This window comes from Chroicocephalus ridibundus, chromosome 4, assembly GCF_963924245.1.
Source record: "Chroicocephalus ridibundus chromosome 4, bChrRid1.1, whole genome shotgun sequence".
NCBI lineage: Eukaryota > Metazoa > Chordata > Aves > Charadriiformes > Laridae > Chroicocephalus > Chroicocephalus ridibundus.
Window position 1 is genome coordinate 78,980,338 of NC_086287.1, and position 27,463 is coordinate 79,007,800.

Here is a 27,463-nt window from a genome sequence, read left to right on the forward strand (position 1 = left end):
TAGAGTCCTTTCCAGAAATCATACTAAACTTGTAAATAATCTTTATCTTTTTTAACCAAGTGATATATACGCAGAAATAATTGCTCCTCTCTGTGAGATTTTGTACATTAATTGAGTGATGCACTATATAGCCAAAGCACAAGCTGAGGTGGAGACTTTAAAGATTTGTGTTTTGTTTTTTCTTTATTGGGAAGAAGGGAAAGGCTGGTGGCTTGAGATCTTAGAATAGGATTTTGATTCTGGGGGAGAGCAGTCCCAAAAGAAAAGATCTCATCTAGACAAGCTCAAGCCACATTAAGAGTGTTGAAAGCCTCTAGACATTGTCTTGTAAGGGATTTTTTCCACCCATCTTGATCAAATAGCACAGCATCATCTTGGATATCTGCATCTCTTGGGGGGGGGGGGGAAGTGCCCTGTACTTAGTATTGATATATCTGAAGCTTGTGGTGTCCTAATGACACCTTGCCAAGTGAGAACATAAAAAAATTGGAAATATTTTCTGTTCAGATGTATTTCTGCTAAGCTAGCGTGAACATACGGTGTCATTCTAAAAACACTGAATTTAACAGAAAAATTGAGTTTCTGGGTAAATTAGGGGTTACAAAGAATTAGTACAAATATGGGATAATATTATTAAGGAGCAGTTACGGAGTGATGCTCTGGCATTCTTAAATCAGTGTTATGCTTACTGGTGTTTAGAGAGACCCAGCATGAGTTTTGTGATCAGCTAAAGGACTGGTGAAGCATAGATCAAATAACAAATTTTATAGTCTGCTATTCAGTAGGTCCAACTTTGTGAACCAGATATTTAAATTGTCTCTGATTTCAATATTGTTCTGAAAGACTAATTGTTAAGAAATAATAGTACTTTTGTACTAGTAAATGTATTAGAAATATTATAAGTATTTAGAAGTAGTAATAGTATTTTTGTTCATGTCTGTATGTAGAACAAATGGTTGGAAAGAAAGGGGTGATCTATGGTGCTGGAGAAGGGTTCGTGTTGTGTGCCGAGCAGCACTCGATGACTGATGATTCTGATGGTGTTTGCTATTCAAAGGTAATTCATAGCACAGTACACATTTATACTCAGTTATAGTGTGAATCTAGCTGAATAATGTGTACCTTTACACGAGTATAGTTTTATTTTTCAGTCTGATTTTGTTTGTTTGCTTTCAGCTTTGCATAATTAATTAAAAAGTCTGGTTAATGCAAGAGAAACAGCATGTCCAACTGTTTCTCACAGATGTCAATTGAAATGAGCTATCAAATTAATGCCATATGACAATGACAGTTTTGTAAATCATCCTTTGACCTGATTTGCCTCCGAAAGAGTTTATGCCAAAAATATTTATTTTAATACAGGCACATACCGACCATTTTTATCCCACCCACAAGCAATTTATCCTCGAGTCTCAATGCAGAAATAATATTTGGAATTAATTGGAAGCTTTGCTTGATAAAGGAGTTTTGACTGCTAAACCAGCCAGTTCCAGAATCAAATTTTTACTGTTAGGGAATATATTATTATATTCCCTCTACTACTACTAACAGCAATCTTAATGATAGCTACTGCTTACCTTCTGTATTATTAGGAATAGGGAATATTTCTAATTATTTTCAACAAGCAGAAGCTTGAGGTCACGGATCAACTAGTGTACAGCCATGAAAGTGCATTAACTCATGGGCCAATATTCTCATTTAATAGCAAAAAGGCTCTATAATATTTTTTTTGAGTGAAATTTCCATGTTTCTCTCAGAGTACTTAATTCCTAGTAAAGGAAAACATTTTTTAATGAAGCAGAAGGAATGTAATCATAAAATTGTTCCATTTCTTTTATGGAAGCTAAAAAAATACATATATAATTAAAAATAACATATGATCATTAATGAAAAAGTCATTGTCTGTCCCTAATGCCAGACTTCTTGCTTGACAAGAAAGAAAAAGGAATTTGGCATATTAAAAGAAGCTGTTTATTGAAAAACACTAAATTTTACTTGAAGTTTCATTTTCATGCATTATATGATTTAATACCATCCTACCAAAGAAAAGAAAAAAATGTGTCTGTACCTTTTTTGAGTCTTTATGGTGAAGAAAGAAAGCGGGAATGGTTTGGCAGATATTTTAGATTGTTTGCTTTAAAGTTGGGGTTTGTGCTTGTTTTTAACTTAGAACTATCATGAATAAGAAACAGTTGTTTCTCTGTTTTTTTTCCTGGAGGATCCCTTTGTCTCAAGAGGACTAGAAAGGAATCTTTCACAAAGATTTTCTCTCAGTTGTGGTATTGCTGATGTCAAGCATGCAAAAATCGTGAGTCAGCACTCCAAAAGTCACGAGACTGCATTAAAAAAAAACAGTGATCTTTTAAAATATATATGCGGCGCTCTTTTTTGAGCCTTTATGGTAAATCCATGGCATATTTTTATACTTTTTCTGCAAATGGAAATCTTATTTTTCTAAACAAAAGAAGAAAAAAGAAGAAACAAATGAGCTGTCTCAAAAATTTGCATGACTCCCAGAAATGGGTTTTTTGAAGAAAGTTTGAAGCGTTACAAACGTTGCAACGTAATTGCAGGTGCTGGCAACATGGCAATTATTTGTGAGAACTTTGATCTAAATTGAGGTCAATAAAAACAAATGAAAAAAACAATTGAAAGAAAAGCAAAGAAACCTTCCTCCGCATTTCAGAAGCTTGGGCTGCTGTAATACCATTTGTTCTGCAGTCCTCCCAAGAAATCCTCAAGCACCAATTCAGAAGAATAGGCCTCGTGTCTTTAAGGTTAAATAAAAAGACATATACACATCTGATTACCAGATACAAGATATAGTCAGATAATGACAAATAACACTTTGATTTTGGCAAAAAAAGAATAGGCAAACTAGCGCAGATGCTGCTGTTACAAAGATATAAGACCTTTACCACAGTTTAAAAGACAAAGACTATTTGAATCTAGCAACATGGGTTCTGGCCAGAAAAAGCTACAATTCTTTTTAAAAATGTCACCTCATTCACATTCAATGATCACAGAAAATGGAAACATTTTAAGGAGTAATTGTAAACATCTGCTAAAGAAAAAACGAAAACATGACTAAGACAGAAATGAGCTGCCAACATAAAGTATTGTGTGAACAAATCCACCGGAAAAGCACCATTTCTGTGGATGGGTTCTATTTGGAATGTGAAAAAATTGATGATTATAAAAAAAGATTAGAATCCACCTAAAAACATTTTACTTTAGGTCAGCCTGGGCGTCTACTCAAATATCAAGGAATGTGGCTACACTTGCGTTTCTGCAGCAGCTTCGGCCCCTGCTGCTTCTCCTGCCTTGTTCCAACAGAGGCGTTTGCACAGGCACAGTGAACTGGACTCGAACTAATCTAACAATTTCTTTCTTTCTTTTTCAGCTGGGTTATTTTTCAACTGGATTAGCTAAGAAAAAGTCAATGGCAGTGCAGATGGCGATGACAGCTCATACAGGAATGCTGCTAGATTTCTACCCATTGCCTTGAAATACTGATTTCCAACTTCAGTGCTGTAATGACAACATAAATGAAGGTAAATCAGATCCTTCTGTTCCTTAGAAAGTGTTCTCCCAATCTGAGGCTAAGAAACAAGTGGAAGGCATCTATAGCTCTACACCTCAGCACAGCGTTTAAAGTTGTGGAGCGGTTTGCAGGACACAGGGCTGCTTTGTAAGATCTATTGACTCCAGCACAGAGAAACAGACTGACTGAGTTAACACAGAAGAGAAAGTAAAGGTGTGAATTGCCCAATTTTCCAGGTATAACTGTGCCAGTTAAAGATGTTTCCATGAACAGCTCATAATGCTGATTGTAGACATACAACTCCACGTGTCCTCTGGCACAAGTGATCACATGCACATTTTCTAAAACACTGCAGGCAGCCTGGCTTTGTTCAAGTCATCTTTTCTTAATGCCAAACATTACATCTATAAGCGGCTGTTCTGATTGAAAATGTTTTATCACCATCCATTGGTAGAAGCTTGCAACTCTCCCAGTTCTGCTGGCTGACCATTTGAATTATTCCTAACTTATCCCTTTCTGTAACTGGGGGAAATCAGCCAGATTACGTGCGGCTGTGCTGGGTTAAAAGGTTCATGAGCACAGGTGTCTTGCCTCGTCTTCCCATGCTGCAGCTTTCCCTGCCCAGAGTCTGCTGACTGTCCAGTCTCTGGGCAAACAGCTGATACTTAGTCATCTTTTTTTGTTTTTCCCCCCACACTTTCTTTTTATTCTTTTTTTTTTTTTTTTTTAATCTGGATTAACCTGCTGTTTGAATTCGCTACATTCCCATAGGAATGCCTGCCCTTCTGCGGCACAGGGGGCAACACTGGGGAAATAAATACCTGCTGGCAAGGTAGGTGTGATTCTTTGCTCCATTGGCAATGCCAGTTTGAGTACAAGGCAAACCATAGATTAAAAAAAAAAACAGGACCACAATCTTCAGGGTTGACCAGAATTGAGAATGTGAAAAGGAACTTCCAGAAAAATGGCAGTTCTGGGAAAAGTCTCCTAGAGACCTTGATGATTAGCTCTCTAAAATAACTTCTGCAATTATAAGAACAACAAAGTACTTTGATGTCCATGACTTATTGTAGTTCATATCTGGGCTATGTGCTGGTTATATTACTGATTTGTAGGAGCTTGGAACCCTAAAGAAAGACTGTGATGGTGGACGGTGAGTGGTATTTAATGTTACATTTGTCATATGCTCTTAAATCTCAAAATATGTATATAGGTGGTGCTTGGGGAGGTACACTTTTGCTGCTGGATGTCTAGAAGTATTAGGTATGTGGAGACCTGAGGACTCTGAGCAGGTTGCCTCCATTTGGGTGTCAATTGAGTCTGTGCTCTGAAAATAGAGCAGGAAGCCCAATTTCCTTAAACTCCTGAGCAGTCAAAGCCAAATACTCATGAAAAACATCTTTCTAAGGCATTTCCTTGGAATATAGCACAGAATTTCAGAAGATGTATAGCAAGTCTTTTTGAAAATCTTAAAATCTATGAAATATTGAACGTGTACTTTCAAAGTGCATTTTTTTGGTAGTTTGGTAATGGAGGGTTGGCTGCTGGTTTTAGCCCATGGCTAGGAAGACAGCAACAGCCCTTATATAATAAACTAGCAAAGAACCAGCTTTTGACATTCTCACAATGAACTGCAAGCAAACTAGTATTTCCTGAGAATGTTATTTCATTCTTTTTATCTAGGTTGAAAAACCCAAAACAAGACCTACTTCCCACCTCTGGAATCCCCGCTATTACTAGAAGATGATTCCACATTAAAGAGTACAGGTAAAAATAACATTTTTGCTTGCCTTTAAGGAAATGAAAGCTTCTAGAGGTGCTGTAAAACTAGTAAATCCTATTAAACTGAGATTGTCATCCTGAATACTTGTAGATAATAGGAAAAGAAATGGGGTTCAAACCTACCATTTTAATTAAGTACCAGCCCTCCACATTCATGGTGTGCTGCCTTCATTAAAGCCATAGGTCACAAGCCATGATACATTAAGCCCGGCTTTAGGCTTCTATTACTGGATCAAAATGGTGCGATGAAATGATGCTAAGTATTGAAGTGAACGAAAGCCACCCTACCCTGTTGGTTCAAAAGTCGTTAAAAAAAATTTTGACTTTTTACTTGCAGGCTTTATGTGTGACTAGAAACCATCTTTGCAACATCTATTTTTAATCCTGTTTAAGTATTGCTCATCATTTTTGTCACAGAATGAAAACTGTAGATCTGGCAAAAAATATATACACAGTATGCTTTGGCTGGTTTCCTAGAGTTGCCGTTGTAAGCCTATGACTAAGAAATATTGATCATACATACTGAGGAAGTATTGATCTTAACAGATCTGTTATTAACAGCTGTGGAACCACAGCTGTCTAAAGATACACGTCTCTTTTTCTCTGCTGAGTCAATTATACCAGTCTAAAACTTGGTCTACTGCTCTGTCTCCTCCTGACATATTTGATTATCCTATATAAAACACCAGAAACTAGAAAAAGATAGCCGAAGTAAAAAGATTAATATTCTCCCATGGTCTTTGTATTCTGAGTATACCATGTCTCAAACCATGATTACAGGCCCTTTTCCCAACTTAAAAATATTTGCATTGTAGAAGTTAGTTTAAAGAAAAATGACTAGTTAAATAACAGCTGAATCTCAGTGCTGTTCTGTGTTTCTCCATTGTCTCTCCACTTTGAGCTCTGCTCTTATCAGATGGAAACCTGAAGAATGTTGGTTTTAATCACTGATTGTAAATGTGACAACCTGTACTTTCAGCGGTGGTATTTGTTAGTTTTAGGGAACAGAGATATGGAGAAGTTAGAGGACAAAATAAGATACCTATGTTCCTGCATGGACTTCAGTGGGAGTCCCAGAAACTGCCTGAGGGTACAACCTTTTTATTTTCTAATCATTAAATTTATCTGAGTTTTATGAGCCAACTACTTTTTTTTGGTTAGGCCTAAGTTAATGTGAATTACTTAGTGTGCATCAGCGGTGTTGTTCAGATACACACTAGCACAATTAACGTGGAAGTGCGCCTGCTGGACAGTGTTGTTACTAGGGCATTGCCACCTTTTAGACACAGTTTAGGAATTTAGCTCAGTAAAACACACAGTGCAGATATTATTCTGACTTCATATGCAGACACTTTGCTTAAAATACGCAAAATTAATGAGATGGAAATATTTTTCTTCAGGGCCATGATGGACTTTTTTCCAGTAGGAAGGAAACAAAACTGGAATGTGACTGATGAGTCAGAAGGATATCAGTCTTTGATACTGTCTCAAAAAGCTTGGAAATGGGAAAAGTGACAGCAGAATACAACCTTTTTATTTTCAGTACTGCAGAGTACTTCATATCTGAAGACACAGGCTTTGGTTTTCCTTTTACTGTCTTGGTTCATCGGCATTGGACTGCAAAATGGATTAATTCAACCAATAGCATTAATATGGCTTTCAGCTCCCCCATAACTAGCAGAGCGTCTCCTTTATGCTAACTGAACCTTCTCCCAGTTTCAATGGGCAGTTTTAGTTCATGGGAGGAGAAGGGATTGAGCACAGTTTTCTAGCCTGAGCTCTTTACAGCAGTGCTAAAACCCTGCGGTTGGACACTAACACCATCACAACAGTGACACGTGGAAGTCTTTCCGCTGGTCGGTGGCACCTTAGTGTCTTCCCCAAGGGTTCCGCTGCTGCGCATGGGGCTCCCAAGGCTTCTAACGCTCCCGTTATTCATATGCAGCCTTAGTATAAACGTGACATTGATATTAATGGCAGGAACACATCACTCTGGCTTTGCTTTGGAAAAACTAGATAAAGGAAAATGACATTTCATACACAAAGCTGACATCCAGAGACTTCATATAGACCCCAAAAGTCTCCCTAGGTTTGCTTAGGAACAAGATTAGGGATGGAGTTTGACTCTTCATCCTGATGATGCGGAGCTGTTTGTTTGGGGGTTAGCTTTGGTTTGTTTTGGTTGGTTTTTTGTTTTGTTTTTTGGGTTTTTTTTTTTTTTGAAACAGTTAACTTTAAGGGGAAATAATTATAAAAGGTCTACATGTTTACTTTTAAACACAGCATTTTTTCCACTCTGCCCCAAGTCTGACATTTTAATGACCTGCTTTGCCTTGGTTTTTACTGGCAGCATATATTGAAGGGGTATTTTATGTACAGTTTTAACATTTGAACAACACAGCTCCGTGTTCTGTCACTCTTTTATGTTGTGGAAAATGTCTTTTAAGTTTTTATTTCTTTTAATTGCTTACTAATTTGAGGGCATTTTTGCAAATGTCTTTTGAAACTTCCAAATTTATCATTGGTAAGGGTTATTAATTTAAGAAGAGCAAGCAAAGTAAAGGCTGCATATATTTTCACTCAAATTACTATCCTAAATGACTCCATGGGGGGTTTCTTATAGGGGTCACTGAAAGGCAGAAAGGAATGTTTTTACTTCTTTGCTTTGTCACAAAAATTAGGTTACAGGGCTATAAATGCAGGTAATACTTTTTATTACTAGATTTTCCTCTGTAATGAATATAACATTTCTTCTTTTCATATAACGATACCCACTGAATGTCTTGGTACTTAGCATGTTTACTCTTACCTTTAACAAGGGTCTAAAGTAATTCCCCTTTAAAAGGCTCGCAAGCAATCTGAAGGCAAGAAAGAAACCCTGTATGGCAGGATCGCTGCTGGAAGTGGGAGATTGAAGGGCGACGCTGTCTTGCCCACTGCCAACAAGCTCATCAATAACACCAGTCCTTGAGTGGATGAGGTAGCGAGAAGGAAAAACTACAACTGGAGAAGTCACAAGTCTGAATCAGAAAGACCAGAAAATTTTGCAATGCAAAATACAAAATTGGTCACACATTTTCCTGCTATAAAAACACATTGCTCTGCGCCAGTCTGCCAGAATCCACATTTACGCGATTCTCCAGTTCCAAAAAAGACTTAGCCTTGCTGTTGCTTTGAGATTTGGGCCACATTGTAGAGCTGGGAGAAGCAGCTCCACCTCAGTGAGGCTGCGCTCTTTACCAGCTGATCCAGCGAGCGTGCCAGGGTTGTTCGGTACGACTGGGCTCCCAGGGCTCGCTCTTCAGGGGATTACACCTCCTTCCCAGCTTTGCTCTTCAAGAGGGCATTAATATTCTCCGAGAGGCGGCCGCTCGTCTGTAGCTCTGTAAGGCCAATCTACTTTGATCTTAGCCTCAGAAATAGAATGATGAGGGATAAGAGTTCAAAGTATAAGAAGAAACTCAATATGCAAAGAATGTACCACATCTTAATAAGTAATGAGAATTCCCTCCATTTGTTGCTGTTGTAAGGAAAAATAGTTTAATATCTTTATGGGATTAGGACTCCACAGTACTTTGCTAATGAGTGGCCAGAGCTATTAAGATTTTCCTTATGTCTCCAGATAGGCTGGCAAACAAACATCAATAAACAATGGCAAGTCTAAGACTGGCTATTAAGATTTTGATCTGGCAAGTATTTTATTAATGTGGCTAGCATGTTGCGTTATTTTGATTGTAGACCCAATAGAGGAAATATATAACACAGAATTTCAATCTTTTCCTTACAAGCAACTTGAGGATTAAGGAAATTACCAGTAATGAATGGCAGGTTTTTAACAAAGTTTATCACAAATGACCCCGGATTGTGAAGTGTTTGCTATTCAAGCAGCCGTAGATGGACAGGAGATTCAGAAAAGTACCACTGAGGACAGAATTCCTTGTTTTTTACTGGTTCGCTCAGAACTGAGGAGATATCATTCACATGAACACTTAGCCTGCATAGCAATGACAAATACCAGCAAATTTAGCTTTCATAAGTGTATTTGAGGAAGATTAGCACACACCATTCAGTTCAAGTTTTAGTTTTTAGGTTAGCTGCCTTTCATATTAATCAGCTTTGTTTTTTTCAGGGCTGCCTTTTCTGTGTAAGAGCAGTGGGTGAATGCCATGTTTAATAACCCCTTATACCGACTAATTCCTTTTTCCAGCAATTGTGTGGTTTCCAAAAAAATTAAATTTGTATAATTGGAAGAAGAAATGTAGAAATGAATGCTGTTTGTCCTTAAAGTGCTAGAGCAGCTTATGTTTCAAGCAGTCACGTAGCCCTTTCAGGACCATTTACTGTTCCTCAAATTCCTTTCTGTTTATTTTTCCAAGTCTTATAAGTATAGTAGGATTTAAGGTCAGCACAAGATACTTTTTCACTTGATCAGCTCGGATGCTAATTGTCACAATGAAATATAGCATGCTAAGTACAGTGAGATATTTCACATGCAAATTCTGATTTCCTGAGTGAGTGTGATGCCAGGGATTACTCGCAAGGATTTTCATCAGGTCAGTGTTGAAACCTTGTTTCCTTATTCGCTTTTCGTGACTGATAAACAGCCATGCCATCTCTCTCTAGAGTCAATCCAACTACCTAGAAACAGGTTACTAAATTCGCTGCTTTACAGACAGACAGCCATTTCATTTTCCTGTTGGAAAATGTTTGAGAAGTATCAGTAACTTGTACAATAGAGGCCAAGCATGAAAAACTTGTCAGTCAAGAGAACCTCACCCCATAAATGTCCCTAACAGCTCTTTCCTCTTTTCTGATTTGAAAGGAGAGTAACTTTAATTAATTTATTGGTCAGCATCTGTTTAACAGGCATATGTGTGATGGGTTTCTGAACACACCTGGTCTATTTTTTAATGTAACCTCCAAAAAGATTTTGATCTTATTTTTAGCTTTAACCTTATAAAAATGTAACAGCACAAAGAATTCTTACAGTGACTAAACTCTTTTTTTTTTTTTTTTTTAATTTAAATCCCAGTTTCAAAGGAATTTAGCTATGACCTGGATTTTAATTTTCTTGGGGATTTTACTAATGCTGGAGGGGGAAAATCTGGTACATTTTCAGCATATTAAATACCTGTTTGTGTCAAAGTAGTCATTAGATTTCTAATTCATTTGATTACAGTACAGTGATACAGCAAGGAGTATGTCTGGATATTTATCATCTTCTGCTATGCTATCATTAGAATATGATTTCTTTATTTTCATTATTGGGACATGCTACAGTAAATGCACCTAAATATCGTTCGATTTTGAAACCACTTAATTATCCTGTCATTGGTGCAACATTATTCAATTTTACATTAAAATTGTTTTCCTGGAGACCTAAGCTAGATTCAAATAAACTGTTCATTTTTGGCAAACAGAAAGAAATGGAGTCCTTGTAAAAATCAGACTTTGGAGTGAGGAAGTTGGCGATTTTTTTCATTAGTTTCATAGGGCTCATTGTTCCTATTCTGGAAACTTTATAGCTGCAATCACCTACGGCTAGAATCTGATTTTTACTGAGGTGCTATAATAATTACACTAAGTACTTTCTGTTTGTCACTGACAAACAGCAATCCTTGAATGTCACTTAAGGAAAGTAGAAACTTTTATATTGTGGATTAGTTTCCAAAACTTCATGGTTTGAGTTCTCAGGAATAAGTGCAAGCTTTTCATTAAATAAGACCAAACCAAACAAAAAAAAACTACCCTAGGTTTTGCATCTAAACAAGAAATCTCTCAAGCTCTTGGACATACTCATTGAGATGTTCAGGGCAGTGGGGAGGAATTTATGAAAAAGAACAAGAACTTGCAGAAACTTTGAGTTTCTTAAATAAAATATTTTGCTAAGAAACTTAAATATGACTTACTGAGAACCTAAGGTTGATAAGTTTAACTAAATACTGTAATAGCAAAACAAACAAACAAAAACCTTTCAGTTCACTGGTGGATTAGCAGTTAATACACTGAAACCCACAAGCTACGGCTATCTGTGCTGTTATAATCCAAAAGAAGAACTCTACATTTTGTGTTTTTCAAAGGAAGATCTTAATCACCTCTTTGTAAGCCACCAAACCCCTTATTAAAAGTCTGGGCCCAATCCTCCCTTGAAAGAGTGGCCCCAGCGAACTGTGGTCTTTGATCCTAAATTGAGAACAACTCCTCCTGAAGGTAACAGTATGTGATTAAGGACTGCAGAATTTGGGCCAATGACGTTAGTGAGACTGGATGCTGCCATTTAGTAAAGAATAATTTCATAATATTAAGGACCGTTCTTATGCTTGGTAACTGTATTCCTATTAACTCTTCTTCATTATTTATTCAACTTAAATAAGATGAACAATATTACCTGGTTGTCAATTTTAACATTAATCAGTGGAAACTAGAGTGAAAATGACTGCAGTGATTTTTTTATTGACTTATGTTTATTGCATAAATACTATGTAATGTAAAAACTATTAATGATACAGTTGCTGGTCTTGCTCTTTGATGTCATATTTTTTGAATAAGTTACTAACAATCTGAATCATTAAACTTAATTTTCTGTTAACATTAACTCGGTCCCACATGCATACAAATTGTTTTTCTGTCATACTAAACATGTCCGAGTGCGTGCGTTCAGCAAGGGGACGTGGAGAGCTGGGACCAGCCACCTGGTTGGGCCTGGCACAGGGTGCCGTGTCCTCCAGTGGAGGGGGAAGGAAATGGTGGAACATTCTCCCCCAGCTCTTACATACAAACAAGGGCAAATATAGTATAACATTAACAGCTGGGCTGTTCAGTTAACTTCTACAACCAAACCAGAGAAAAAGTCTCTCTCCTAAATGGATGAGGACTTCCCCCATCCTTGGGGACTGGGGAGATCCCTCAACTGACCTGCGCGTTCTCTCTGTAAGAATGTAGGTAGAAGTACTACCCCGCAAGCTTAGGGACGGTAATTTTTCTGAGGTGGGGAGGATGTCTCAGCTGGATCAGTTTGCTTCTCTGTAACTTCAGTTTATCTGCAAAACAGGGCATTGTGACAGCTGTGATACTGAGGTACCAGGAACATCACTTGGGGATTTAAAAAAAAACAAAAAAACCCCAAAAGCAAACAAACAACAACAAAAAAACCCACCAGACATTTAAGTTACTCTTGTGAACTTTGTAAAAGGCTTGCAGTGGTACATCGCTGATTTCAGATTTTTGTGTTTGTCGCAAATAGGAAATGTTGAAAGAACCTGGAGCTTAACAGCTTAGCTCTTTCCTTTGAGAGGAAATAGAATTAGAACCTGCATGTGCTTGGCTTATACTTCATAATACATTTTATTATTAGAATTATAAATTAGGCCCCTGGGCACTAAAATACAGCATAACTAAAAACATAACTAACCAAGGTAAATTGATGCCTGCCCTAATATATTTTACCATCACAGAATACCAGAGACTGCCTCTCGCTCTGAGCCCCCCACTCTTAAGTGGGTCTATTGGCACCAGTATTATACCACTATAACTAGTCTAGGACTTGAATCTGAGCCACACTCTTGGTTTCCATCCATTCATCGCAACTGGAGAGTCTTGTAGGTTTTTGGCTGACTTTCACCTTCTACAGGTGGTGGAAGCCAGCCGCAAGTGTGTTTGTTCTCATTAGCTGTACAATAGTCCCTGAGCTTTTCACTGCTGGTGATGGAAGAGAGAAGAGATTATCGTGTGTGTGTGGTTGCACATCTTTCCACGCTGGCATTTAGCAGCGTTATGATTCAGTGGTGCAGGAGTCAGTCTTTTGCTTAGCATTTTCCATAGGATCAGCAGTCAGAAAAGCTGTGAGAGTGATACAGCCCCATTTCCTTGATATTATGCAGTTATCTAAAGTTGTAAAAACGGGGGTAGTAACGCTACCCCACCAACTTGTGCTTGATGACTGTAATCATGAATGTTTCTGAGGAGAGACAGTTATTTGAATCAAATTGGTTGCCTTCTTTGTAACTTCAGTTTATCTTGTGAAAATACTGTCAGAATAATATGTGCTTCCTTTATAACGAAGAAGTTCTACTCTTGATCGATAGGACTTACATTTCATTTGTCAGGTTAATGAATTATTAGTCTTCCAGGTTTTTTTAGTACATTTCAGTCTCTTTTTATGCAGCAGACAGCTGTGACAAGGCTGAGGTGGAAAAGTAGCCTAAGCCTTGGTGCTAAATAGGGACTGGTACTCTTAGATTGCACTGGGTGCTCCTCATATAACTAAGGTGCAGGTACTTAGGCTAATGCCCACACCTGTAGCCAGAAGTGATGCTGGGAGAGTGCCCTGGTACTTGGGCTTGACAGTACGAGACGGTGATTAGACCTGGGAACTCACCGTAGCCCTGTCCAGGGCTGGGAAAGGTGTCCTTTGCTAGCTGAAATGTTTCATCTGTACAGCAAAGAACCTTACGGACTTGTGTTCTCAGAAGCTCAGCTAATGGGGCTTTAAAACCACAGTATGGGACTGATCTCCCTGCGTGTCAGGATTGTTGCTGCAGACAAACCATGCAGCTCTCTGGAGCTCCAAAGAAACTGAAGTTCATAGGGGGCCGGTATTTGGCTTTCCCGTCGGACTGCTATTCCAGTGGTGTGCAGCAAGCTGTACACAACATTAAGTGCTCTGTATGGTCCCCTCAGGATTTTATCAAGCAAGTAATTTTTTTCTTTTTTTTGTTAATTTACTTTTACTTTGGGTGCGTATGAGGAAAATGAAGATTTCACATTCAGTAAGTTAGGTTTGTTCCATAAACATTAACTAAGCGTGCTAAGGCTGTCCTAGGGCAGTCCCGATGTGCACACAGTAGTGTTTTCATCTTTTCTATAAATATTTGCAGTTGATCATGCATTACAATAGAGCATTCCTCTCTTTTGACTTTGCCCTTTTTTTTAGCTTGTTCAACTGATTTGCACAGAAGGGGGAAGAAGTTTTTATGGAAAAGATAAACTGCAGACTCAACTCTTTGTGTGAATATGTGTGTTATGTTAGTAAATCTGCTGAAAAGCTATTTATGGATTTTAGTGAGAAGGCATTGTCTCCATTTTTATGGAGCAAATGAAATCTTTGGCGTTTTGTTTATTTAAATGCAAAGTTCTGCGGAAAAAAAAAAGTAAGTAGGAATGACAAGTAAACACCAAAAGTAAAAAGTTAGCATAAGTTCTATTATTGCATTTTAAATGCCATATTCATCTTCTTTCATTTCCTCTGTGAACACTTCCTCCAATTTTTGTATGCTACTATATTTCAAAACTTTTTGACCAATAAATGGAAGTCTTCTGACGTCATTCATGCTTTAAATACTTTGCTGCTCTTGGTATCCAAAAATGTCTTAGGAGTGTGTTTCTGAGTGCTTTAGACTTTTGGAATAGCCAGAAAAGATTTTGTGAATCACAGAAGATGATCATCCAGTCTCAGTGAAAAAAGAAGGACTGAGGATTATATTTTCAAATTCCTTCTAGTATATGACTTTATACCATAATATTATTTCTGGTTTTGTTCAAGTATTGCCTAAGCCAACAGTCAGAGCACTCTAAACTAGGCAGTTACAAATCTGGGCAGGAATTTCGTCAACATGTTGTCCCTAGGTCCTAAGTAGAGTCCTCCTATTTGTTGGTTAGTGAAACAACAAAAGTTCTTCAGTGGAAAAAAATAAAAAACCACACATAAAATTGCAGTTATTTTTTAATTAGTAGCAGGTCTAATTAGAAGCTTAAAATGATTTGACATTTGCATAGGTCCTTTGCATGATGCTAACTTCCTGAAAGGCTTTGCAAAATAACTTAAATGTGACATACAAAATACAGTGAATTTTCCCAGAGTTCCACCCTCTGTGAGTTTATGGCAATTTAAATTGAACTAAGCTCCAGAAAGCTAAGCTCTCTGTATTTTTAAATACATACTATTGTATTTATAATGTAAAAAGCCTATACATTTCAAACAATTATTTTAGAAATAAGCATAGGAAAGCTTTAGTTATGTATGGAGAATGTACTGCTGTAGTTCCCCTTTTTTAAAGGAATAATTGAACATTACTGGTCTAGTATCACTGTCTTTTCATTTGTCTTTCATCACTATGCCTTTCAATACCATTCATCTATGGACTAATGCAATGCCCGCTGAAGTCAATAGAAGTCATTCAGTTGACATCAATGAACAATGAATCAGGCCCTTTAAAAAGAAGAAGAAACTAGAGTTTACAAGGGTTAAACAGAGCACTGAGGAAAAACACTCTGAGGCAGGAATTGTGACTTCTCCTGTGTCCACATAGCACCTGGCACTTTGCTACCATACAAAATAGCGACAAAATAAACCGATCGTCAGTCTCTGCTGGTACCTCTGATAAGGGAAGGCAGTTTTGCCAGTCAACATCTGAATTGTTTTTCTATACAAAGCCTTAGTAGGTATCAGTAATTGTAATACACAGTAAAAATCTGTTCAGATAGGTGTCATCGATGCAGATGTTGAAAATCTTTTATTTTATTTGCCTCTGCCCAGTCTTTTCAAAGAACTCATACTTTGCTGTCAGTCTTTCTTTGTTCTGATTAAGTTGTAATCGCTCAAAAGCAGATTCGGAAGCTCCCCCTCCTTCCTTCACAGAGGCTGTGTTTGTTTTATACCCAAATGTGACATTGCACACTGGTGCAATCGAAAAAGGCTGCAATGATCAATTGAGGGCCCAATCAAAGCCTAACAGATAGGCAGCCATTCGTTGCTGTTTGATATAAAAGGTGTTTTATTTCTCATCACTTTTTTGTCACTGAAAGAATGCTTCCTATGTGCAGATTAATTAAAGTGTAAACATTAAATATTGATTGATGCATTATCAGCATGGAGCAGTTGCCTCCACTCAGATTGATTCCCGCAGTGATTTATTGTCATATTTGTGGAGTCATTTCACTCGATAACAAAGAGAAATAGCCTGCTGCCTCTACCTTTCAGGCTTGCTTTCTGGCTTTTGCACTGCACCTCCTCATCCTCACTGACTCCCATTCTTCGTCTGCTGGAACTAACACAGCCTCACCATATTTTCAGGAGAAAAGTTTAGGGCTTTTTATTTTGGCATTTGCATAGCAAGTTTATAGTTCAGCGGGAAGCTGGCAGACCTGTGCTCTCAACTGGAACATCTCTGGTTAACGCTTTCGCCCCCTGTCCCACACAGCTGCTTTCCCTGACCCTGCTCAGGCACAACTTTGCAAGCACAGGTTCAAATCGCTCGAATTAACTCACTGCTAACTTGACAGAAAGGTGAACTTTCAACAGAGTAACGTTGTTTAGGTCACTTTAAGGCTGAATTATCCAATTAGTTACTCTGAGTAGGAGCACAGCCACGCAATAGCATATCAATTTAAAGAATTTCAGGTTTTTACTCTTGTTTTTCGACAAATGCATAAAAGAGGCCTTCATTCAAGTCTTGCAGAGTATTTAAAGCAAGGTTTTGTGGGACATTATTGAGCATCTGGATTAGAAAATCCTTTAAAAAAATTGTATACAATTTCTGTAGCTTTTGGAAGTGGATTCAAAGAAGATAGTAATCCAAATCCCTTCACTCTTCTCCCTGAAAGTCTTTCGTACTCTGTGTTCATCTGCATCAGGGATGGCTATTACACAGCTCCATGTGTTGTCAGATCCGCTGCCCACAGCCATCTGTGCCAAAAGGTGCTGTAGCCCCGGTGCCGTGTGTTTGCTGAAGACTGCTATGTTCCTTCCTGCTTTGTGTTTTCACTGGGAGGATGGTCATTCATCAGGTTTCCAGCCAAAAACTGCCTGTGCTGGCTGGGTGTACCCTCAGTGACCCAATCGGCTGCAAAAGAAAATAATTTGTGAAATTGCTCTGTTCTGCAGTAACAGAATTTAATCTCTTACATACATGGCTTTCATTTAACATTCAGAGAATTAGGTTACTCAAAATCTGCTGAAATCAAATGTATGAGTAAGGACCGCAAAAATATGTAACGGGCAACTGGTGATCTTGATTCAGTCAGTGAATGAAACATTAACCTTTGGTCACAGTGGCAACAAATGCTAAACTTGTGAATTTACTGCAGCGGATAATTTCAGTCCTAGACCTAAAGGAAATTATAGGAACGGTTTCCTACATAAGCAGCAGCTGTGCCAAACTGGCTGTCGAAGAACCGTGGGCTACGATTGCTCTAAAAGGCAATTGCAAACCTTGTACGAGACCTCATTAAGATAGGTATTCACTTGTACTGCTGCAATTCCTGACCACCCCTGTCGCTCTCAAGCACTTGCCCAACAGCACTTTGTTGAGGATGTTTTGCTATTTTACAGATGTACCCAAACCTGGGAGAAAATGCTGCAATTCTAGGTCCTTCCTCCCCACGCATTTTCTACCAGATGCTCTTCCTGTCCTTCTGCTCTGTCGTCATCCATTCCAAGCCAAAATTCTTCCCTTTTGCATCACCTTGCTGGTATCTGGGCGGTCACACTCATATTTGCCACTCCTAAAATTAAAAAGCAAACAAACCAATCAACCCTAAGGTATTGCAACAGTGTGCTCATCTGGATTCCTTCAAAATAGTGCTCTCGCAAGATCGCTTTTCCCCTTCTCTTTGTTCACCGTTGCCCTTCCTAGCCACTGCACACAGCCATTGTCACTTTTTGTTAGATCGTCAGCCTTATTGAAATTGTCAGCTTTGCCGGTCGAGGACCTTGCTTTCCTGTGTGTCTTTAAACGGCTGCAGGCCGGGAGGGCTGTATAACCATCACTGCTACAACTGCCCGTGTGCTTGCAAGACTGCTGTAAACAAAACCTATTGTCACTGCAATTTTTGTAGAGTACATTTACATTTTTATAAAGCCTTTTATTCGAAGATTCTGATGCATTTTATGTAGAAATATAGAAATGTTCTTAAATATCTCTAGTTATTTTTAGATGAAAACATATCATCTATGAAAATAAAGTTTCTTTTAACACTTTTCAATATAGAATCATAGGGTTGGAAGGGACCTCTGGAGATTATCTAGTCCAACCCCCTGCCAGAGCAGGGTCACCCACAGCAGGTGGGACAGGAATGCATCCAGGCGGGTTTGGAATGTCTCCAGAGACGGAGACTCCACCACCTCTCTGGGCAACCTGTGCCAGGGCTCTGCCACCCTCAAAGGAAAGAAGTTCCTCCTCATGTTTATGTGGAACTTCCTATGCTCATGTTTGTGCCTGTTACTTCCTGTCCTGTCACTGGGCACCACTGAAAAGAGCCTGGCCCCATCCTCCTGACACCCACCCTTTAAGTATTTATAAGTGTTGATAAGGTCCCCCCTCAGCCGTCTTTTTTCCAGACTGAAGAGACCCAAATCCCTCAGCCTTTCCTCATAAGAGAGGTGCTCCAGATATGACAGAGAAAGACTTTCTAACAAATAATATTCAGGCTGAATTTCATTATCATTGTTTAGATAGGGCCACACAAGAAAACTGAGAGAGATCTCAGTTGCAAAGATTTGTCCTTGTTACACAGGACAGATGTGGACCCGAGAAGCATGCACAGAACTGTTCCCTCTGGATGACATTAGAGCAGCTTTAGAAACAATTGTAAAGCTTCTGGTGACTTTAATGGGCCCAGGCTTTCCTCCTTGTATCCAGTGGAAGACATACACAGATGCTTACACACAACTTGGGCCTGAGTGTGACCTACCGTAGAACCACAACGGTTCCCAGAAGGCGTCAGTCCCACAGAAGACACCAGTTTTCAAAGAATGAAGGGCTGTGGTTGTGGTTTCCCCTGATGTAAGTTGGCCAGAAGGGCTTGGTAACTGCAGGTGGCTTTCCAACTGTGTGTCTTCATCTTTGCTTTAGGTCTTTTTCAGTAAGGTATGAAGCTGAGCTTGGTATTAGTGTAGTAAATGACTAAAACTAGAATTACACTAGTGGCGTTTCTACTTAGAAGAAGCAGCGAGTCTCTATGCTTATTTTATTTCTCAGCCCCCACAATGGTCGTAACTGGCTGTGGCGGGCAAATGAGTAGAATGAACAGATATTAGGAATATGGGGGGAAACCATGGAACAGAGAATAGAAAACAGATCTCTTTGATATGTTGTAAAATTATTTTGTAAAAGCAGCGTATCATTTAATACTATGTTTCAAATACCGTCCTCCAGGGCCAGATTCTGAAGGAATGAGGTATTTGTGAACTGAGCTTTTCCCTCAGTGTGCCTCGTTGCACCTCACTGTTATACAGCTGTTGAATAAAAGCCATACAGTAGTTAAGAACGAGAACTTTAAATTATTTAATTTGTTTTGGTGTTTCAAACAAGATGAAAAGTTGCTTTTTTCCTTATATGCTTTCGCAGGGTCATAGGATAGTTCAGGTTGGAAAGATAAATGTCGTAGAGTACTTCTCTTGAATTCTGATTAGGGTTTCCTTTCACCATGGACAATTAAATCTGACACGAAGGGATACAAAAAGATGTTTGTTAAGGATTTAGAAAGCTCAGTACTGACCTAGATGCTGGAATTTTAGATGTGTTCATATACATAAGGATTGTAAACCTGTACTAAGGACTCAAAGAGGTTACAAGAAGTTCTCCCCTCAAAAAAAAAAAAAAAAAAGAAAGAAAAAAGTTGTGATGATGAACATGAGCTATAGAAGGCTGCAGCCCTTCCCATTTTACTGAAGAGACTGAGCTGCAGTAGGAGTTGGATATTAATCCAAACCAGTCTGCTGATTTTTCATATAAAGTTACAGTTGTATGACCTTTTTAACTGAGTAGACTCCGTATATAAATTTGGATTAGCATATTGATGCAAATTACCCTACTGTTTTCTTGTGTCTCTCTAAGACCTGCCAGATGGATACTGTTGCCATAAATTGTGATATTTCCTCTCCAAAAAAATGAGTTTACCATTTTTGCGACAACAATTACAGGTTGCATGAGAATGGTGTGTTATTTCCTGAAATTGTACGTAATTTATTTTCAAGAGCTTGAAACATAGTTTTGAAGTTAAATACATCTCATCTTTGTAACTGCTCAGATCAGGTTATTTTACATTTCCTGAAATACCTTTGAAGTTAAATGCAAATGAGGGTAAAATAAATTACAACTTGTGGAGTGACCAGTGTCTGATTATATGTAATATAATTAACTCCATCTTTTACGTAATGTTTATCTTAATAATTATCCGATGTGCTTTAGAATCATTGAAATGACTGGTGATTCTTTGCTTGGGGGGGAGCATTTAGGGGTTTTTGTAAGGTTTATTTTTTTTATTCACTTTCTGGGTCACCAGGACTGAACATTTTTAAAATCTTGTTGTACTAATTAACAGATTATTTAATGTTAATTATAAGCTGGTATAACTGCTGTAATAGTCTGCTCAAAATAGTCTTTTATGATTACCTTTTCTAATTTTTTTTTGCCTTCTGTACTTTGCCTTGCCGGAAATGGATTGGTTTTATTATTTGAATTTCAATATTATTGTATATAGGACCATGAAATAGATTGATAAGGCACATTTAACTTTTCTGTGCCTATTCTGTAGTCTACAAACATGAGATGGGATTTCAAATTAACAGAGCTCTATTAAGAGAAATCATTTCAGTCCAAAACTGAGTTTTTTTCATTCTTAGACTATAACTTGTATTATGACAGAAATTAACATTTTTGTGACTTGTAATTAACTGTATTTCCTCATGCTATAAATAAGATTTGGCAGCTATAGCTGGAGTCAACTGTATCTTGAGGTCTAGTTATCTGTAGCTGTTTTTTTATTTATAGCTTTTTGTATTTGCTAATGACATTGCAGAGTTCGGGGACGCAGACAATAAAGAGCACAAATAAAATCCGTGGCCGGTGTCTGCAGCCCTGTTCCATTTCATTGCTGCAGTGGCATCAGAGTTCCCTCAAATTCTTCCTGTGCTTGGAAATCTCCGGGGTTAGTGTTCAAGTCTTTGATGCTGCTAGTAATTCCAGTCTGCACCATTAAAGCTGCATTTTCTAACCGTCCCTTGGTAATTGTTGCAAGGACTTAGACAAGTAAGACTATCCAAAGGCATCACTAAGGTCAAACTGTGGTAGAAAGTGCTCTGATTTTATCCTGGAGATTGATGCTTGTATCACCTTTTTTTCGATTCAGCAGCTGGGGTTATAAAATGTACTTGCAATCACTGATAACACGTTAGATCAGACTACAAGTGGAGTAACACAGTATTTTATACACTGTGTGTAGTTTTACCTAATGCAACAATAAATCAGTGAAGGCAGAGGTCTTTTGTAAATTTTAGTGAAAATTCCACTGCTGAAAATATAGTTACTTTTGGCTTAAGTTCTAGAAATATGAATTCGCTTCAGTTCTTTAAAGCTGAAAAAATTGTTTTAACTACAAACTTCCTGGGAAGGCTGTAAAGAAACAAGCAATAAAATAAGTGACAGTGCATTCAATATATTATAATTATTTTTGTCATTGGCTATAAGCAAACTGAGGGGAGAGGGCCAGATGATAAAATGTACTTCAAGTTAACTGTAAAAAAAAGTTCTCATTACTGAACACAATCTAAAAACATCTCTGTACAAGAATGAGGCAGAACCGGGTAGAATGGGCCCATTTTACCACATTATGGAAATAAAATAATGATATTATTTAAAAATATTTACCAGCTGGTCAATGAACCACATTTTTTTGCAACTCCATCAGGTTTAGTGGAGAGCTTTTTTTGCCACAGATTATTATAACTACTGAAAAAATGCTTTTTTCCTTGCACTGAATTGTTGTGTTGTAAAATAGCAGTTATATATAGTAAATCTAATTCGTGTTTATTAAATGAGTGGCACAAGAGGGAGCTGGGGTTATAGAAATAAAGAATATTAAAGAATGTACCAATATACTGTTGAACTTCTACAGCATCTTTCTTCTAAGTTTTAAAGCAATGTTTCTGTGAAATTAGCATTATTCTTTCCTAAACCCTGCCTACCTATAGAAATAGACCCGAAGTTGATACCAAGTAACCATGCTCATTAGAACACCGAAGATTCTGAGCAGCATTAGGCAGAATTTACACTTGGTTTTTGTCTAGAAGTCAAGCAGAAATACAGTTTATTCAGTTCTTCGCTTCCCCAAGGTGGATTTTTGCTTGGTTGCTTTTTTACAAATTGCGTCAAGTTCATGCACGTATACGATTATTTTTTTTTAACAACATAAACTAAGAGATGGTATTCATTATTGTTTGTAGTTTCCTTGTTTTTCTGCTGTGCTTAGGATGTTTTTCTCAAATTTCATCCACTTTGGAGTACATTGTCTGGTTAATGGAGAGTTGGTTGCATTTTGTCTTTGATACTTTCATGATTGTTTCAGACCAGAACTAGTAAGACCAAAATTAATATTTTAAAAAAACAGTAATAACAGATAAAATTGGAAATGAAACATCTTTAAAAGGCTTAAGAAATTATACTCCTTTTCATTATTATTAGTGTTTCTACACAGAAATTATGAATTATCACCTTGGGTTTTTCATGTAGCCTGCTCACAAACTTAAAATGATTGTCAGAATTGCACAGGAAAAGATTTTAAATCTGATTCTTTGATCTCATTTATATGTTTCTCCAGGTACAGTTTCACTGGCTTTAAGGAGCTGTTTCCAAATTATATCGGTGTCAGGCTAGAATCAAATAATCCCAGTTCAAACCCCAAACACAGACCACTCTTAACCAAACAACATCACTGGCTTTCACAAATTTAAAAGGTACAAGTGGTGAGCTGCAACGTCCTATCTGTGGGGTTGGGGAAATAGATTTTATTCCGTTGCCTCTGGTGGCTCCACACCTGCATATATAAACAATAATTTTATCTCAATGTAGTATATATTATAGCTAACTAAAATGTATTTCCTAATATTTTTTCTCTTACAGAAACTGCGTGATATGAACTAATCCCTGATGTCCACTTGGACGATGCTTAAGTAAATATCAATTTGCTGTTTAGTTGTCATCCCCCACCATGTAAGCTCTTTTATTAAAATAATAATAATAATAATAATAGCAACAGCGATGGCCAAGAGATTTATATACAGGCAGTGAACAGGAGCCCTGAGAAAGCCTGTAATAGTTTTGAAAATTGTTCTATCTAGATTGACAAAAGTCAAAACTGCTTAGAAGCTACCATCCAGGGGAGGAATGCTGTGCATCCTTTAGAAAGTGTTGGCTTTCACACACTGCTTGGAAAAAATTAGCGGCAGTTTTGGAAAGTATATTCCCTCATGCGTTGTGATATATTTCTGCAAAGCAAGCTTACTATCAAGCAGAACAAGTTTTCCTATGGTTCCGCAGCTGTTTCTGCTCAGTCAAGGTGCATCTGGGAATATATTTTCCCTTGCAGCAGCAGGTGGCGTTGAATAGCTCACATTATTCTCATACTCATAATCATTTTGTCTTATATCTTGTAAAAACTTCTCTCCCCAAAGAGATAATCCACAAGAGAAATTCAACAAGTTCTTACAGATGTAGCAGACTTTCTATGTGACAAAAGTAGGGGTCAAATTCTTCCAACTTTAATCACTGACAAATAAGGCTATAAATAATATATTTAAAGAACATCAAAAACAGGTGTGATACAATAATATCTTAATTACATTTTGTTTTTATTTTTTTATGGACAGAAACCTCCTGAAGCACCTCAGAGTTCACGTTGTGATAAGGTCACATTTATCATGTGCCAGCACTTGTTCACTCTGCAGCACGTCCACAGCCTGAGTTAGTTTTGTGGCATTCTTTGGACATTCTACCTCCTTAGAGTAAAGGAACTGATTCTCCTCCCAAATACTGCTCCATCAGTGTGTCTTCACTGAATATAGAGCAGTGCTTCAGATTTACACTGTGGTGAGTACAGAATGAGAATCAGCATCTTCTGAACTCCTTCCTGAACTTATTTCTAAAAATTACGGGGCATTGCAGAAGCTGTTCAAAACAGGCCTCCAAATGACTTCTTAAGTTTATTTTTAAAATACTACACACTTGTGAAACAAAAAAATAATTTATTTTTACCTGCACACAGGTAAAATTCAAGAACAGAATTCTTTTACAAGCAAATGACTATACATCAGTCTTAGCACTGATTATGAGTATTTAAGAAATCCATCCATCTTTCTTTCATCAACAGTCAGAGTTTTCCATTTGCATATCTAATAATTTATGGCATGTCCTGACCCCAAGCAGTAATTGAACCAATAGATCTTCAGACTAGCCTTACTCCAGTCTGGCTGCCACAGTAATGTAACTCTGCAGGAGTTTTGGATTACTCCAAATGCCATCTCCTCTTCTGAGAGGCTGACAGTCAGAGGCAAAATTTAACCTCCCAAATGTCAAGGCGAAAACTCCATTGCCTAATTTAGACTATCAAACTCTCCTTTTGGAATACTTCAGATAAAAACAGGAGGCACCACGATTACTCCTAACGTTACCCCTGGAGGACTGGTTTTAATGTAAGGCTCTTAATAAATGAATTCTCCTAAGAGTTTAAAACCATATAAGAGCCTTAATCTCAGAGTGAAAGGAGAAAAAAGTAATGTAGAAACCAAAAAGATATTTAAAAAAAAAAAAAGATGGACGCTGTTGTATCAGAGAGGAATCTCGTAATCACAGATAGTCTGACGAGAATTGAGCTGAGAGGAAGTGTGGAAGGGGGAGACAGGGTGCTTTTCTGACTCGAGCAAGCCATGGCACAGGGCAAAAACACCCAGCCAAGTGCCTGTGTTTCTTCTTCTCAAAATGTGGTTGAGAGGCCAATTTCAAGGCAGCATTATATGCTTCAATAAAGTCTTCTCAAAAGCTTTGGACAAGAGAAATACCAGCAAATAGACAGCTCTGCACTGTTGCAGTCTCTTTGCTGAATACTAACGATAGAGGAAATGCAGCCTTGGAAGTAGTGGGTTTACAGCAGGTATCGCTTGGGAAACTCCTTCTGCCCTTCAGCCACGTCGCACTGCCGGGGAAGCAGCAGGTGCGGAGACCAGTCACACTGCCGCCACTTCCAAATCGTATCCCAGATATTATGAAAAGGCATTGAGTTTGAGATTTTATAACCACTCTCATCAGTTAGCTATTTTGTTTTCCTGGAAAGGAGCTCAATTGAATAAGCACTGGCACTCACACAGAGCCATGCTGTTGCCACTGACCCGAGTCCCAAAACAACGCATACAGGCTGTGAGAAAATGCTACTGTCTCACAACTGTGGAGAAAAAAAAAGAGCAGCAAAGGTACAAACAAGGAAAATCTGACCCAATCCCCAATTAATGGCCTAACCAGTATTTATCTATTGGTGATTAAGTGCTGCTGTTGTTCCTTGGTAGCTATGTTCAATGATGATAGACATCTTGGAAAACAGGTAGATGGACAGAAAGATTGATATCCTCAGCTCCTTCAACCATCCATAATATCCTATGTGCTGCCATCGCTGCTTCAGCCTGACCAATTGCCTCGGTAACGTGTTCCATCTTGTCCAGTCAATATTAGCACTTCAGTGACTCTTTGCAGAGTTACAGCTTTCTGCTAGCACGGGAAGAACCTCATCTTGCCTCATTGTGCGGAAAGACAGTCATATGGAGGAAGAAACGCCATGATCTATTTAAATACTTTCATTTAATTGCTTTCATTGACTTGTTTTTGTCTCTGATGCCTTTTTTTGTACCCGTTATGCAAATACTTGAGAGCAAAAAGAAAAAATTGAAGTATCAGAAAATGAATGAACATTGCAGAGTTTAACAGGAAATCTGGGTTTGGTGCCAAGCCTCCTGTCCAGGCAATTACGGTGTGCCTCGGTTCTGTAGATTTAAAATGGGATTAATGATACCATTAAATCACCTGTTGCAAGACTAAGGATGCTCATGTGATGAGTAGACCTATATAAAAAAGATCCAGAGGCAGAATTGCTGCCATTTCCTCCCGAGCTTAGGAGCTGACTGAGATACTGAAGGATGACACGATGCAGTAGTGCAGGGTCAAAAGGAGGGGAAGGCAGGTCCATGTGCAGTATGGGAATAACAGCACTGGAAGAAAACTGTCCCTGGCTTTACTCCCCAAATTCTCTTATTCACTAACAAAGGGAGAACAGCGTAGAATAAAATGTGTCTTATCCCACCCAGCTGCTGCTGGAAGAGTGGGTGTTCCTGGTGAGTGTCAGGGAAAACTGGCAAATACCAGTGAGAGACAGAAATTGTGACATCTCCCTTGGCACCCTGAGGACGTACAGAATGGTGGGAAGTTTCCTGTGTTATCTGGGTGATCACTGAAAGTTCTCCTTGCCATAACGCGCAGAGAAATAGAGGATGAATCCTCTTTTGTTAAAGTGAAATGCAGCTCAGCTGAAATGATCTGCAAAAATTTAAGAACAAAAACATCCCTTTCCTTGTAGATTGTTGATCTCCGATGTTTCTGGCTCATCTGTCAACATTGGCCAGTCACCATTTCTGTCCTTTTCTCCTTTTTTTTCCTGACAGGTTTTTTCAACCATGTTTCTTTTCCGGATCGGAGATGAAAGGTACAGGTGGAGAGTCGACTGCCTAATTGTCGTAACACGAAACATTTGTTCACTTGCTTAAGACACAGTGAGTCCTGGAGAGCTCTTTGCTTACACAAGAGGATTTCAGCATAGAGGCACATGTAGAAAAGGGAAAAATTCTGCAGGTCAGTGTAATCTCTGTTACTCTAAGAAATACTGAGAGCGTAATGTGACATGGGTTGTTGGGGTTTTTTTTCTTTAATGAAGCAGTGGCTTATGGGAAAAATTAAGGGCTATAAAGTCTGCATCCTAATAGAGTCAGAACTGCAACATCAAGTGTCTGAAGCATTTCAATGGGTATTTAAAGTTGTTGCTGAGCAAACTTTTCATTTAAGTGAACAAAATGGGTTTGATCTTCAGGCTTTCCCCTTAAAATTTCCAAACTGAGACAGCAGTCATGTGATGGGGTCAAAATCCCATCGTGTTCTTCAGGACAAATGCCTCTTACTGAGATGCAGGAGTAAAGGCAAGGGTGCTCAGAGCTGACTTGCTTATGAACAACTCTGAATTTTGCTCTATAGAGGGAGCGTATTGCAGAATCTGCGCCCCAGCTCAGGTTTTATCATCGTGAGGACAGCGCAGCGCGACAGAGGTGGT

The 27,463-nt window shown here is 38.3% G+C and overlaps 1 long non-coding RNA gene across 4 annotated transcripts in view; it reads left to right on the forward strand.

The window, feature by feature from the left end:
* The window catches only part of LOC134515410 (uncharacterized), a 40,009-nt gene extending 15,827 nt beyond the window's left edge, over window positions 1-24,182 (forward strand). For 2 of the 4 annotated variants that reach the window (XR_010070977.1, XR_010070976.1), the window contains exons 3-9: window positions 948-1,057; window positions 3,404-3,554; window positions 4,316-4,376; window positions 5,228-5,311; window positions 22,922-23,057; window positions 23,224-23,273; window positions 23,970-24,182. This is a non-coding gene — a long non-coding RNA (uncharacterized LOC134515410). Of the gene's footprint in view, window positions 1-947; window positions 1,058-3,403; window positions 3,555-4,315; window positions 4,377-5,227; window positions 5,312-22,921; window positions 23,058-23,223; window positions 23,308-23,969 lie in introns of those variants that run through there. The other 2 variants (XR_010070978.1, XR_010070979.1) reach the window with 2 other exon arrangements.
* Window positions 24,183-27,463: the final 3,281 nt, after the last annotated feature.